Source organism: Solanum tuberosum, unplaced genomic scaffold, assembly GCF_000226075.1.
Source record: "Solanum tuberosum cultivar DM 1-3 516 R44 unplaced genomic scaffold, SolTub_3.0 scf00567, whole genome shotgun sequence".
NCBI classification, from domain to species: Eukaryota; Viridiplantae; Streptophyta; class Magnoliopsida; order Solanales; family Solanaceae; genus Solanum; species Solanum tuberosum.
The window spans coordinates 96,110-110,174 of NW_006239487.1; the positions used below are offsets into that span (position 1 = coordinate 96,110).

The 14,065-nt window shown below is 36.8% G+C and overlaps 1 pseudogene; it reads left to right on the forward strand.

Annotated features, from left to right (window-relative positions):
* The first annotated feature begins 7,364 nt into the window (after positions 1 to 7,364).
* LOC102590087 (serine/threonine-protein kinase RUNKEL-like) lies at positions 7,365 to 13,737 on the forward strand (annotated as a pseudogene).
* Positions 13,738 to 14,065: the final 328 nt, after the last annotated feature.

Here is a 14,065-nt window from a genome sequence, read left to right on the forward strand (position 1 = left end):
AATGCTTTACTCTCTGCCCATTTACATGAAAAGTGGTGCTCATGTCCTTATTTCTTAGCTCCACATCCCCATGTCGATTCATTCTCACCACCTCAAATGGCCCACTCAACTTATACCGAAGTTTTTTGGGGAACAACTTTAGTCTTGAATTGAATAGTAAAACCAATTGGCCAGGCTCAAAGGTGCATGACATAATATGTTTGTCATGCCACTTCTTGGTCTTCTCTTTATATAGCTTGGCATTTTCATACGCGTGGAGCCTGAATTCTTCTAGATCATGCAATTATGTTATCTTCTATTGCCCGCCAACTCAGGATCCATATTCAACTTCTTTATAGCCTAGTATGCTTGATGCTCCAATTCCACTAGAAGGTGACATGCTTTCCCAAACACCATTCGATAGGGAGAAGTCCCTATTGGTGTCTTATATGAAATCCTGTATGCCCATAATGCATCATCTAACTTGTCAGCCCAATCTTTTCGTTGTGCATTTGAAGTCTTCTGCGGGATTTGCTTTACTTCCCTTGACCGCTAGTCTAAGGATGATAGGTTGTGGCTACCTTGTGTCGCACTCCATATTGGCCAACAAATTCCGCAACGAACTATTGATGAAATGCTTACCCCCATCGCTTATCATGGCCCTTGGAGTTTCGAACTTGGTGAAGATGTGCTTCCTGATTAACTTTACTACCACCTTCACATCATTAGTAGGTAAGGCAGCAACCTCAACCCACTTGGACACATAATCAACTGCTACTAGTATGTACCGGTTTCCATTGGATGCTAGAAACGGTCCTATGAAATCTATCCCCCACACATCAAAGATCTCGACCTCTAAGATGTTGCTTAACATCATCTCATCCCTTCTAGAAATAGTGCCCATTCACTGACATTGATCACAACCCTTAACAAAAACCGCAACATCTTTATATAGTATAGGCCAAAAGAAACCAAATTGCAATACCTTATGCATCGTGCGCTCGCCTCCGTGGTGTCCACCATACGGTGAAGAGTAACAACTCTCCAATACTTGCATCACCTCCTTTTCAACTATACACCTTTGCACCACCTGGTTCCCTGCTTGAATAAGAAAGGCTCTCCCACATAGAAAACGTCGCCTCATGTTTCAGCTTTTGTTTCTGATGTGTCGAAACCCCAAGTGGAAATAAACCACTTGCCAGCAAGTTTACAATATTAGCATACCAAGGTACTTGTGCTATGTCCAAGGCTAGTAATTGCTCATCAGGGAATTCTTCACGAATTTGTTCATCATTCATCACATGAGATAAGTCCCTTTCCTATCTTTAATTTTCAGATCAAACTCTTTCAGGAGTAATATCCATTTGAATAGCCTCGGCTTCGCATCTTTCTTGTTGAATAAATACCTGATCGCAACATGGTTAGTGTAAACAACACCAAGTAAGATCTGAACTTATCAAAACCAAACACTAGCGCTAGCATCTCTTTCTTTGTGACGGTGTAGTTTGATTATGTTGCATCAAGGGTCTTGCTAGCATAATAGATGGAATGAAACATCTTATCCTTCGCTAGCCTAGCACATGAGCTCGAAGGGTAGCTCCCAATTCAGAGCAATTAGAATAGGTGCTTCAATCAACTTCTTCTTTAGGAGCTCAAAGGCCTGCAAACAATTTTCACCAAATGCAAATTTCACCTCCTTTTCCAATAAACTGCACATAGGTCTCGCAGTCTTAGAAAAATCCTTGATGAATCTTCAAAACCCTGCATGTCCAAGAAAACTTTGGACTCCTTTCACAGTGATGGGTGGTGGCAACTTCTCGAACCAGGAAGTGGCACTTCTTCCAATTCAACACCAGATTTGTCTCCTCACACCTTGCAAGGCTTGTCAAGATTATGCAAACAGAGGTGAAGAGAGTCGCCAAATAACGAGAAGTCGTCCATAAACACCTCAACAAAATCGTACACCATATCGTGGAAGATTGCCATCATGCATCTCTGGAATGTAGCTTGTGCATTGCACAATCCGAATGGCATGCGTTTGAACGCATAGGTGCCATATGGACAAGTAAAGGTTGTCTTTTCTTGATCCTCTGATTGTAACCTGACTAGCCATCCAAGAAACAATAATATTATCACATCTGATCAATGAACAACACAGGGTAATGAATGGTCCTTTACAGTGGCATCATTTAACTTTCGATAATCCACGCAGATACGCCATCTAGTTACTATCCTTGTAGGGATCATTTCATTCTTCTCATTGGTCACCACCGTCATACCTCCCTTCTTGGGCACACATTATACAGGACTCACCCATTTGCTATCAGATATGGGGTACACTATCCCTGCATCTAGCCACTTTATTACCTCTTTCCTGACCACATTCTTCATGACTTATGCACTCGGCTTGTGACCTTCCTCCATGTAAATCTTGTGCATACACAACGTTGGACTTATCCCGTGAATGTCGAACATCTGCCAGCCTAAAGCTGCTTTTCTCTTCTTCAATATACTCAATGTTGCTTCAACCTCTGGTTCAGACTAATCTGCAGACAAAATCACAGGTAAGGATCTTCATCCAAAAATGCATATGGGCTGGCAATGTATTAGCTCCTTCTGCTGCAAGATCTTTTACTGTTATGGTAGACAGCCCTTCATACACGGCCGACAGTTTAAACGCCTTATATACATCAAACACTTCCACTTTGGGGTTCCAACCCTTCAATGAAGGTGTGGACCAAAACCTCGTTAGCCTGATGATGGTGCGGAAAACTCAAAAACATAAATTTAAACCTGTCCCAAGCCTAGTACAAGTTTTCTCCTCCTTTTTGTCGGAAGCTATATATGTCACTCCTTAACTTAGTTATCTTCCCAGCTAGGAAAAACCTTATCAAGAACTTTCGTGCAAGATCGTCCCATGATGTTATGGAGTTTGCTGGCTCAGAATTCAACCATCTTTTTGCTTCCCCTAGTAGAGAAAAGGAAAATAGGGTGAGCCTCACGTTATCGGAGTTCACTCCAATTGGAGTGTTAGTGTCACTGATTTCGAGGAAATTCTGGATATGAACTTGTGGATCTTCGTGCGATAAACCAGTGAACTGTCCGTTTGAGTGCACCATGTTCTGCTTCAGTTCAAATATTCCACCAACTTTTGGTTTCTGAATGCATGAAGTAACACTGGTGGTACGTGGGATTGCAACGTCGCTCACTTTCATCTCGGCCATCACTACAGGTGCTTCTTGTTCAACCCTTTCTACCAGAGTTAGTGGTTCACTTGCAACAAGTGGAACAGAGTAAGTGAGTCGTCTTTGCCTTCTTTGGTAATGAACAAATTTTTTCGGTTCAGCGAGAGGCTCTACCAAGTCGTGGTCGTCTTCCAGTTTGAAGTTTCAACACAACCTGCAAAATGAATAGCTAAAATCAAGTTGTCAACACTTGCTCACTAACTTCAAAAATTAGATAAATCAAATACTTTCTAATTCTAAAGTCCCCGGCAGCGGTGCCAAAAACTTGTTGCGCCCAATCGCACACACAAGTGTACGTGGTCGTGCAAGTATTAAAGTGGCTCTTTTTAAGAGTCGGGTATCATACCCACAGGGACTCAAGATTAGATTAATTCAATTTTTCCAATACTTTCAATTTGAAACAAGTGTTATCAAGAATAGTGAATTGGATTTTTATATAATTTATATTCTATTTATAAGCTTAACTACTACGATTCAATTGCAAAAGGGTTTGAACAATGACTGGGGAAATTCCATGGATGCTGCTAACTTAAGGATTCATGCATATTATTTTGTAGAATGGATGATCACCGGGTTAATTAAATGATTATGGCCTTCTGACCTCTAATCGCCTACGATAATTGGCAGCCTAACTTACATCATTGAGTGGGGATAGGCTGAACCAATTACCGAGCATTATGATTTTGTCATGTCTACTAACCGAGCAAGGTTGCTAGGTATATCTCTATTCTAGATACAAATCAACTCTAAATCTAAGAGTAAATCATGCTCCTTTCACCCCATGTTCTATCCTCTTATCCCTCCTGAGTTCAATTCAGACAAGATATTTATTTTTGTGGTGATCAAGCACGAAATACTAAAACAAGAGCAAAAGATTGATTCATGTGAGAATTAACTTTGATCCATTAAACTCAATAAAACAGAATCATTCAGTATCCACAGGCCTAGAACTAGAGAAATTATCTACTCATATCAAGATTCTCAATTACGCAATGTTTAAATAACATAAAGAGATTCAAATAAAGAATAGTTTATGAATGAACCCTAAATGCAAATGAAAAAGCTCCCTAAGTTGTCGTTCTTCAAAACCCAGAAAAAATAATAATAATAAAATAAAAATTTGAGTGTATTTATATTTAGTCGAAACCGGCCAAATCTGGCACCAGGGTCCGCGACGCGGAGAGTCTTCAAGAATCCCAATCCTGGCGAACATCTCTTCTCCGCAACGCGTGCACAATACGGAGTGTTCTGTCTCCAACTCCAATTCGCGAACAAATAATAAATTCCCTCTCCGCCACACAGAGGGGATACAGATATGCCTTGTTCAGAATTTTTCGTTCTCCTTTCTTATTGCTCTTTTACTTGTGTTCTCTCGTGCTTCCCAGTGCCTGTTTCAACGCTCGTTTCTTCATTTAACCTCACCTACACAACTAATCATGTTGGTTAGTCTAAATGAATTCATATGACTCGACACTACTATCAATTAGTAAAGATTAATTCTGAACTTGGCCAAAATGCGGGTGTTATTTGGTTCTTAAGCATGCAAATACACCCAGCGGAGGAGACAGTGATGGCAGGACCAAAACAATAGCTTCGCACAACTTAGCTCGGACCTTCTTTTGATGATTTCTTTGGCTTAAATAATTCCTAATACATTGTTTTAAGGTTCCTAATACATTGTTTTAAGGTTTGTAGGTGTTGGCTTCATTTGTAGGTGTTTTGAACTAAAAATGGCTTCATTCGTAGGTTGCCTTATGCTGACACTAGACACGAACATCCAAAATTTGTGACAACACCCTAATTCTTCTTGGTCTTTTTTTAGTAGAGGCATGGGATATTGAGGTTTCATGGTAAATTTGTTGCATGCCTACAATGGGATTTCCCAAATAGGCACTAAGGACATCAATGTCATGTGCGATTGAACACTTAAATAGAGATGATTGTTTGTAGTCTCACAAATAAAGGGTGTTACTCTTTGGACTAACTTGTTTCTTATGCGAGCAGCATGATGTGAAAGAAAGAAGTTTCTTATTTGATTTGTATTTAAAGAGCGGAAATACGGAAAAGACTCAGAAATACCCCTAAATTATTCGAAATAGCTCATATTTACCCTTAAACTATATTTCGGCTTAAAACTACCATTTCTGTCATACTATTAGGTCAAAAGTACCCTTCTTATTAACTGAAGCTGTTAAATGCCATTTGGATGCTACATGACATGCCACGTAAGCGCCACAATTTCATTCATTTCCACATGGACTAATATTCCTAATCCTTAATTTTTCCCCTCATTTCTCCATTTCCATTTGAAACCATTTCACCCACCCCTGTCCCCCCCATTTCTCCAATTGAGCATACATGAAAATTGCTCAATTGCAAAGCATGGTTGCTGCTGCTGCTGGCTGCTTTTCTTTAGGGGAAAAGCTTTTCTTACCCTAGTCGCGAAATTAGGGGAAAGGGGTGGGTGAAATGGTTACAAATGGAAATGGAGAAATGAGGGGAAAAATTAGGGATTAGGAATATTAGTCTATGTGGAAATGAATGAAATTGTGGCGGTTACGTGGCATGCCATGTGGCATCCACATGGCATTTAACAGCTTCAGTTAATAAGAAGGGGACTTTTGACCCAATAGTATGACGGGAAGGATAGTTTTGAGCCAGAATATAGTTTAAGGGTAAATATGAGTTATTTCGGATAGTTTAGGGGTATTTTTGAGCCTTTTCCGTTTAAAGAATAGTCAAAATGGCCACAGTTTACTATAGTTGGTAACGTCACAACTTGCATCTGCATCATCTTACCTATATTTTAGTTTTAACCACACCTGGGAGATATTTAATCTCTGAGTTGAAGGATGGTAAGCTTCCGAAAGATTCAATACATGATCTTGCTACAGCCTTGATTGCTTTTGTAGCATGAATTACTTTTTTGGTGTTTTGTCTACTATACATACTTGCATTCAAAGGGAATAATTTACTGTGACTTAAAGACATCAAACATCCTGTTGGATGAAAATGGAATCACGAAAGTATGGTGATCTTTATGTTGTGACTTTTCCACATCATGGTGAGTGCTTTTGACCAATTATATGAGTTTGAAGTTCAATTTATTTCCTGGCAGCTGTGTGATTTTGGATTAGCAAGAAAATTGAGTGATATATAAAAGACACCTCTCTCTGCCCGTATTTTTATATTTTATAAAAACACCATCATTTTTTGGACTAAATTTCATTCCTGATTTGTTGTACAAAATTTATACAACATATTTTATACAATTCTTATTCGAACTTGTTCTCCAAAGTTACTTCCAATTGCAAGTAGTAATAGTAATTTTTTTGTTGTATAAAGTCCATCTTTTCACTGAACATTTTCATTATAAAATAATAATACAAATATATGGGTATTTAAATAATTTTTAAAACTTGTAAGTATAATTCATATCTTAAAAATAAATAAATATTTCTCTCAAAATCTATGGTCAAAACGCACATATTATAAACCCACTTTATAGTCATATACTCTCTCTGGCCTTGCCTTCTTTTGACATACTTTCTCCCCACCTCCAAATAAAATAGTTATGAAATTCTAATTGGCCAAAAGTATATTTTAAATAAACATATTTTAAAATTTGATCAAACATACTCATTTTCCAACCAATATTTTTTTTATTTTTATAAAGCAAACTAAAAAGAAGTAAAAATGTTTTTAAGATGTACGTTATTTTATTCATTCAACTAATAATAAAAAAGCATAGATACAAATTTAAAGCGTTGGAGATATTAAACAAACTGAATATCCTAACTTTTAAAATTTCCTTTTCTCTAAAAATAAAAATAAAAATAAAAATAATTTTTCATTTCATTTTATTTTTTTCAATCTAACCATTGTATATTCTCTCGCTCTCGGATCTCCTCTTTCTCTCTCTTTCTCATCCTCACAAATCTCACCATTTTCAAAAATTATCAGTAAATTTTTGTTTGATTTCAATGAATTTCTTCAGTAGATCTCTTTGATTATAGCAGAGAAAAGAACTGTATTAGTTTCAATTTCAGATTCAGAAAAAGAGGAAAAACCCTAGCTAAGTGATTTTGTGTGAGCAAGTGCAAAATATGAATCAGTATCGTATATATGAAGCTATTGACCATGGAAAACACTCGGTAATGGTTTGTTTTTTCTCTGTTCTTCTTTTGTATGCGTTTTTAGGTTAACTGTTTTCTTTAAGTTTTTTTTAAATTTTTTTTTTTGTCTTTTTGCAGACTGTATATAGGAAGAAAGAAGAAGACATTAGAGTATTTTGCGATTTTAAGTGTGGATAAATCTCAGAAAAACAAGGTTCTTCATGAAGTAAGAAACCCCATGAAATAAGTTTCTTTGTTTTTATATTTTAATTGTAATTTGAGTTTGAGATTTAATTCATATAGAATTTACTAGGGAAGTGGAATTGGATTGTTGAAATTTCGAATTTGATTTCACCTACAACAACAACAACAACCACATACACAACATCATCTCATAAAGTGGGTTTTGGGGAGGGTAGAGTGTACACCGACCTTATCCTTACCTTGGGAGGTTGAGAGATTAGACTGTTTTCGTTGGACCCTTACCTGTATATGCTTGCATGTGATTATAAAATTGTGGAAGTGCCTGATTTATCCTCTTGATAACAGTGGTTTATCCTCTTGATAACGTTGTTGTGTTATTATATGCATTGACTTGCAGTAAAATTCTATTGGTGCCTGCTAATCTAAAGTGCTAATGGATCTGCGTACTCAATTGTTTTAGCATTATCTGTAGTTCTTACAAATCTGCAGAAGCAGCTGAACTACTTCAGAAGCTAAATGTATATGCTTTTAGAAAGCGTGGTCTTAGAAAACAACTTGCCTCATCATATTTCTAGATGTTTTAAGGATTGTTGATGCTTGTGACTATCATAGTTACGAGAATATTGGGAATTATATGAGTCATAACACAGTCTTTCTGTTCTGTGACATAAATTTGAAGTCTCGTGAACAAATGATGAAGAACCCCAACCTCTTTTCGTAAAATCTATTTCCTTCAGTTTCCTTTATGCATACTTATTCTTTTATTGGCTACATTTTCCGCAGGTCAAAATTCTTCATTCTCTAGATCATGCAAATGTATTGAAGTTACACTACGGGTGAGAATTATCTTTTTCCTGTCTTCCATGTAACTCTTTTTTTTTCTTCAATTTCATTACTGTGGTGAAGGTCATTTTGGTGTTTAATAAGAAGATTTATCTGACTTATTTTCTAATTCAACCGATCCATAGGTATGAAACATATGCACACCTGTTGTTGGTTTTAGAATATTGTGTTGGAGGAAATCTCATGAGCTTGCTGCAGCAGGTAAACACTGACAGATATGGTATTTTATAATTACATTTCACTGATCTAGTGGTATAACTGCTGTGTTGGCATATAGGATGCCTTATGCTGACATTATACACCAACATCCAAAATTTTTGACAACACCCTAATTCTTCTTCGTCTTTTTTTTTAGTAGAGGCATGGGATATTGAGGTTTCATGGTAAACATGTTGCATGCCTACATTGGGATTTCCCAAACAGGCACTAAGGACATCGGTGTCATGTGCGATTGAACACTTAATTAGAGATGATTGTTTGTAGTATCACAAAATACAAATATAGGTTCTCACTCTTTGGACTAACTTGTTTCTTGTGCCAGCAAAGTGATGTGAAAGAAATAGGTTTCTTTTTTGATTTGTATATAAAGAGTAGTCAAAATGACCACAGTTTACTGTAGTTGGTAATGTCACAACTTGCACATGCATCATCTTACCTGTATTTTTGTTTAAACCACACCTGGGAGATTTTTAACATCATTTAATCTCAAAGTTGGAGGATGGTAAGCTTCCTGAAGATTCAATACATGATCTTGCTTGTGGCCTTGTTAGAGTTCTTTTGTAAGGAACTTTAGCCTTCATTGTTCTTTTGTAACACTTGTTCTTTTGGGCATGAATTACTTTTTTGGTGCTTTTTCTACTATACCAGATACTTGCATTCAAAGGGTATTTACTGTAACTTAAAGCCATCAAACATCATGTTGGATGAAAATGGAATCACGAAGGTATGGTGATTTTTATGTTGTGACTTTTCCACATCATGATGGGTGCTTTTGACCACTTATATGACGTTGAAGTTCCATTTGTTTCCTGGCAGCTGTTTGATTTTGGATTAGCAAGAAAATTGAGTTACATATTAAAGACACCTTCCTCCCAGGTAGTTCACCTCTGTCTCCCCTTCTTTTTCCCCTAAAATGAACAAAGGAAATTTGATTCATTAGCGGTTAAAATGTTCAATGCTACTTGTATTTTGAAAAGGAAGTAAGATTTTGAACCATCTTGAGTGATTTGCAGGCCATGTGTGGTGAGTTATTAAATAATGCCTTGTGTTCAGTTTTATCACCTAGCCGTTCCTGAATATCTGCATGAGGTTACCCGATGATGAATTGCTTGACGACTTTCTTAAGGGCAAATTTGTTGTCTTTTTGGGAAGGTTTTGACTTGGTTGGTACTAAGAACATAGTAATGCATGTGAATAGTGTTGAGCAATCCTCTTTGTTTTTAAAAGGTTGAGCATGTTATGAATGATTTTGTGACACTCTTACAACTCTTTTTGTGACTTTTGATTCATTTGCGGTAAAATGTTCAATGCTACTTGTATTTTGAAAAGGATGTAAGATTTTGAAACATCTTGATTGATTTGCAGGCCATGTGTGGTGAGTTGTTGAATAATGCCTCGTGTTTGCTTTTGTCACCTAGAACTTGCTCAGTTGGTCTTGAAATGTTTGTCTTGATTGAGTTTGGTTGGAGAAATGATCTTAGGATTTCTTTGATGTTCTTGAAGTCCACTTGGCCTAAAAATCCCACCTTTGCACTAAATATATGCTTAGTTGCCTCCTTTGAGCCTAATCCTTTTTATTGGCAACCATATTACAAGCCTTATCCTTTTTGAAAAAGTAACCCTCTTTTGAACCCTTCCCTCCTTGAACTTGAGGTTGTGAAAGTTGAGGCTAAAAGCCAAAGTTGGGGGTGTTATGGGAAATTCATTGAAAGAATGCTTACCATATGAGGGCTTGATATAAAAAAAAAAAAGAGAAATTGAAGGATGGATGGAAAGTCTTAAAGAAAAAAAACTTTGTAAAAGAATGAAAGAAAATTAATAAAATGAGATTTGAATCCTCCAAAAGTTGAAAATGGTTGCATGTGGGGCATCTAGAGTGGAAACAAGAAAACAAAAATGAAAAATAGTGTGGAATGTGCATGGGTTTGAAAAGTGAAGAAAAGTGGAGAAAGTTGGAAATGATGAATTGTTGTGTAACATTCAAGGAGGGTGTAGTCACTTATACCTAAATAATATCCTTACCTTCCCTAAGCCTACATTACAAGCTTACCAAAGTCCTTTGAGCTTTCTAACCAAATGGAGTTGAGTCAATGTTGATTGAAAATATGGGCAAGCCTATGGTGTGACATTTGTGTGCATGAGATGATTCTTTGTGAGTGTGAGTGTTGCATCTTTGTCCCCTTGTCTTGTTTATATGTGTGTGGGGTTTTGGGACACTTCTTACTTGTGACGGCTTGTAAGTTGAAAAAGTGGTGATTTTGAAAATTCCTAACTGCTTCAAGTGAGCATGTGCAAGAGTTAATGAATTGAGTCATTTCTTGAGTTTGAGTTGTTGTCACTTAAATGATTCTTGTTTTTTAAAAATGTTTCATAAGAATGAGAGGATTTCTTTTGTGGAAAGTTTGCATGTGGAATATTTCTTAGTACCAACCAAAGCCATTACCTTTGTGCTTAATTGAGAGAGGGAAATTGATTTGTGGTGTGTCTTGAAATAAGAAGAGCCTCTCGTGTTTTTGATTTTCTTTAGTTTGCGGACAAACAAAGTTTCTAAGTTGGGGGTGATGATGGGTGGTGGATTTCACCTGATTTGAGTCTTTTTTCGTAGCTATTTTCGCTTGAATGGTGGATTTCACCTCATTTGAGTCTCTTTTCATAGTTATTTTGGCTTGCTTTAGTTTTGAATTGATGCTTGTAATGTGATTTTTTTTTCTTCATATTTGCATGAAAATGAAATGGAGAGTTGATTTAGGATATTTGAAGAAATCAAGTGAACTTGAGGCAAAAAGAGGTCAAAAGATTTCTGGCAGGGAATGGGAATAATTTACTGTGACTTAAAGCCATCAAAAATCCTGTTGGATGAAAATGGAATCGCGAAGGTATGGTGATCTTTATGTTGTGACTTTTCCACATCATGACATGTGCTTTTGACCAATTAAATGACGTTGAAGTTCCATTTGTTTCCTGGCAGGTGTGTGATTTTGAATTAGCAAGAAAATTGAGTGATATATTAAATACACCTTCCTCCCAAGTAGTTCACCCATCTCTCCCCTCCTTTTTGCCCTGAAATGAACAAAGGAAAAGTAAATTGGTGGCATAACTGTTTGGAAGTTCACTAAAGGTAACCTGTTTGGAAGTGCTTTTGACCAATTATATGACGTTGAAGTTTCAATCATGCTTCCCTTTTCCTCTTCCAGTTCTTATAAAAATAAGATTTCTTTGATAGCTCAAAACCATCTATGAACCTTTCGGATATTCTTTGGCATCCATCTTATCTCTCAGTGAGATCTGTAATGCCTAGTAGAAAATCAGTTAAAGGTTCAGATGCAATTCCTTTACTTTCATTTGATGCACTCAATTATCTGATTTTGTCAAAATGTCAAAGGAGCAATTAGACTCTTTTAATAGTAGAATCATCAGTATTGTTAGTGGGAATACTCCCTCAGAGGGGAGAAGCAAAATGTGATCAGATACTTTGAGCTTTTGAGCAGCAATGCTGATGCAGCCAACATCTTGACCAATGGGTCTATCGTGTTGGTTCTAGTCAAAATGCTTCATCACTCCAAGGTTTCTCTGTTGCATGATCAACTTGCTTCACTTATTGGCTTGTTGATTCATCACTCTACTTTTATAGGGGATGAGCTATCAATTCTAGAATATTAGGCGCACCAACTGATGGTCTAAGAGACGGGCAAAAGAATTTGAGAAGGTTTTCCATGGCTGCTTTGGGCGAATTACTATTTTATATATCTACTCAGAGTGAGCATGTTCGGGATAATAAACCAATGGAGTCTCCATCTAACGACAGCTGACCCTCATCCTGTTGGCAGGTATCTTCGTTGCTGTAGCTTCTTATTGGTGCAGCTTGTCAAGTTTATTACTCCCTCCATTTTTATTTTTGTCTTGTTTTGACTTGGCATGGAGTTTAAGTAAAGAAGACTTTTGAATATTGTGAACTTAATTAAAGATATGCAGAATGTACCAAATGTTCTTAAATTGAAACCGAGGGAGTGTTGTATTTGTTAAAATTCCTCTCCACGATATCTCACTAAGCTATACTGCAATGAGGTTTTAAGTATTAAGTGTTCGATGAGGAATCACTTAAAAGCATAGACACTGTCAGAAACACAATTCAAGCACCAATGCAGCTCTTATGAGAAACAATACAAGTTGTCACTAGGATATAAATGGTATACTTATTAATGGGATAAAAACCATTTATCTTTTAATTTGTGATAATTATACAGTCCCGTATACTCTCAGACATGCAAGTGTATGTAAGGATTATCTTGTAGTAAATCATATCCTAGAAATCTGCACGGGACAAATTTCTAACATGAAGAATAAGATGGATGACAAATGACAACTTGGCATAGACTTAGCTATCTGTCCCACATCACGAAATATTGTAGAATCTATACATACAAGATTTGACAAATTTTTCTCTGTATTTTACTGGATGAACTAATATAAGCTTGCAATTCCCTTGTAATGCAACACTGTATAGCAGTAAAATGAACAAGTGTATTAAGAGTAACGCAACACTATCTTTTACATATTGCAAAGCATAACATTTTGTCTTAACATTCCTTTCTGAAAATGTTAATGTTGTAGGTTACAATTCCAATAATTTCATTGGTTTCATCACTTTTAAGAAACGGAGAGGATGATATTACTATACTTAATGCTCTGAGGACAATTGGAAATATCTCCAGTCAAGGATGGTACTGGTCAGCTCAATTCACCAGCCAAGATGTCATTACTGACCTCTGCTACATATTTAAGGCTTCTGGAAAGCAGGGTCTTGCTTGGCTCATCTTGTTCGTTTTAGCCTTTCTAGTATTCAACGAGTCATGGAAAAACTGTCATTCAAGGATGTGGTTTCAAGTCTGGTCAAGCATAATTCACGGGAGTAACAAATCTGCTTAAACATTCTGAACCCTCCTTGAGAAAGTCATACACTTCCAAGTGTTGGAATGTACCTTCTTGCCTTGGTCGCAGACATGAATCTTGTTCTGAATTTGCTGACTTTAATTGAGCAGGGAAGTGAAGTTTTTAAGGGAAAGTGTCACGACCCGAGAGTACCCCCTAGTCGTAACATGGCGTATTCGACCCCGAAGGGGTCTTATACGAGCCACATAGTCATTCATTGCATTCAATAATGAAAATAGTGCGGAATAAAAAAAAAACTTATTTACATCCACACATTTAAAACTTCATTAAAACAACTTTAAAAACACACAGTGGAAGTCTAACTCTCACATGGCCATCTTAGACACAAACACAAAACATAAGTAGGGACACAACCCTTTACAATCAAAACAAAACTAAAAGTGTCTATTACATGAACAAAAGAACTTAAAAGTCTTATCCTCGAATCCATGAGGACATACCAAGTCTTGGAGGAAAGCAATCCAACACTTCAAACTAGCTAGGAGGGATCACTTGCCGGAACCTACACTT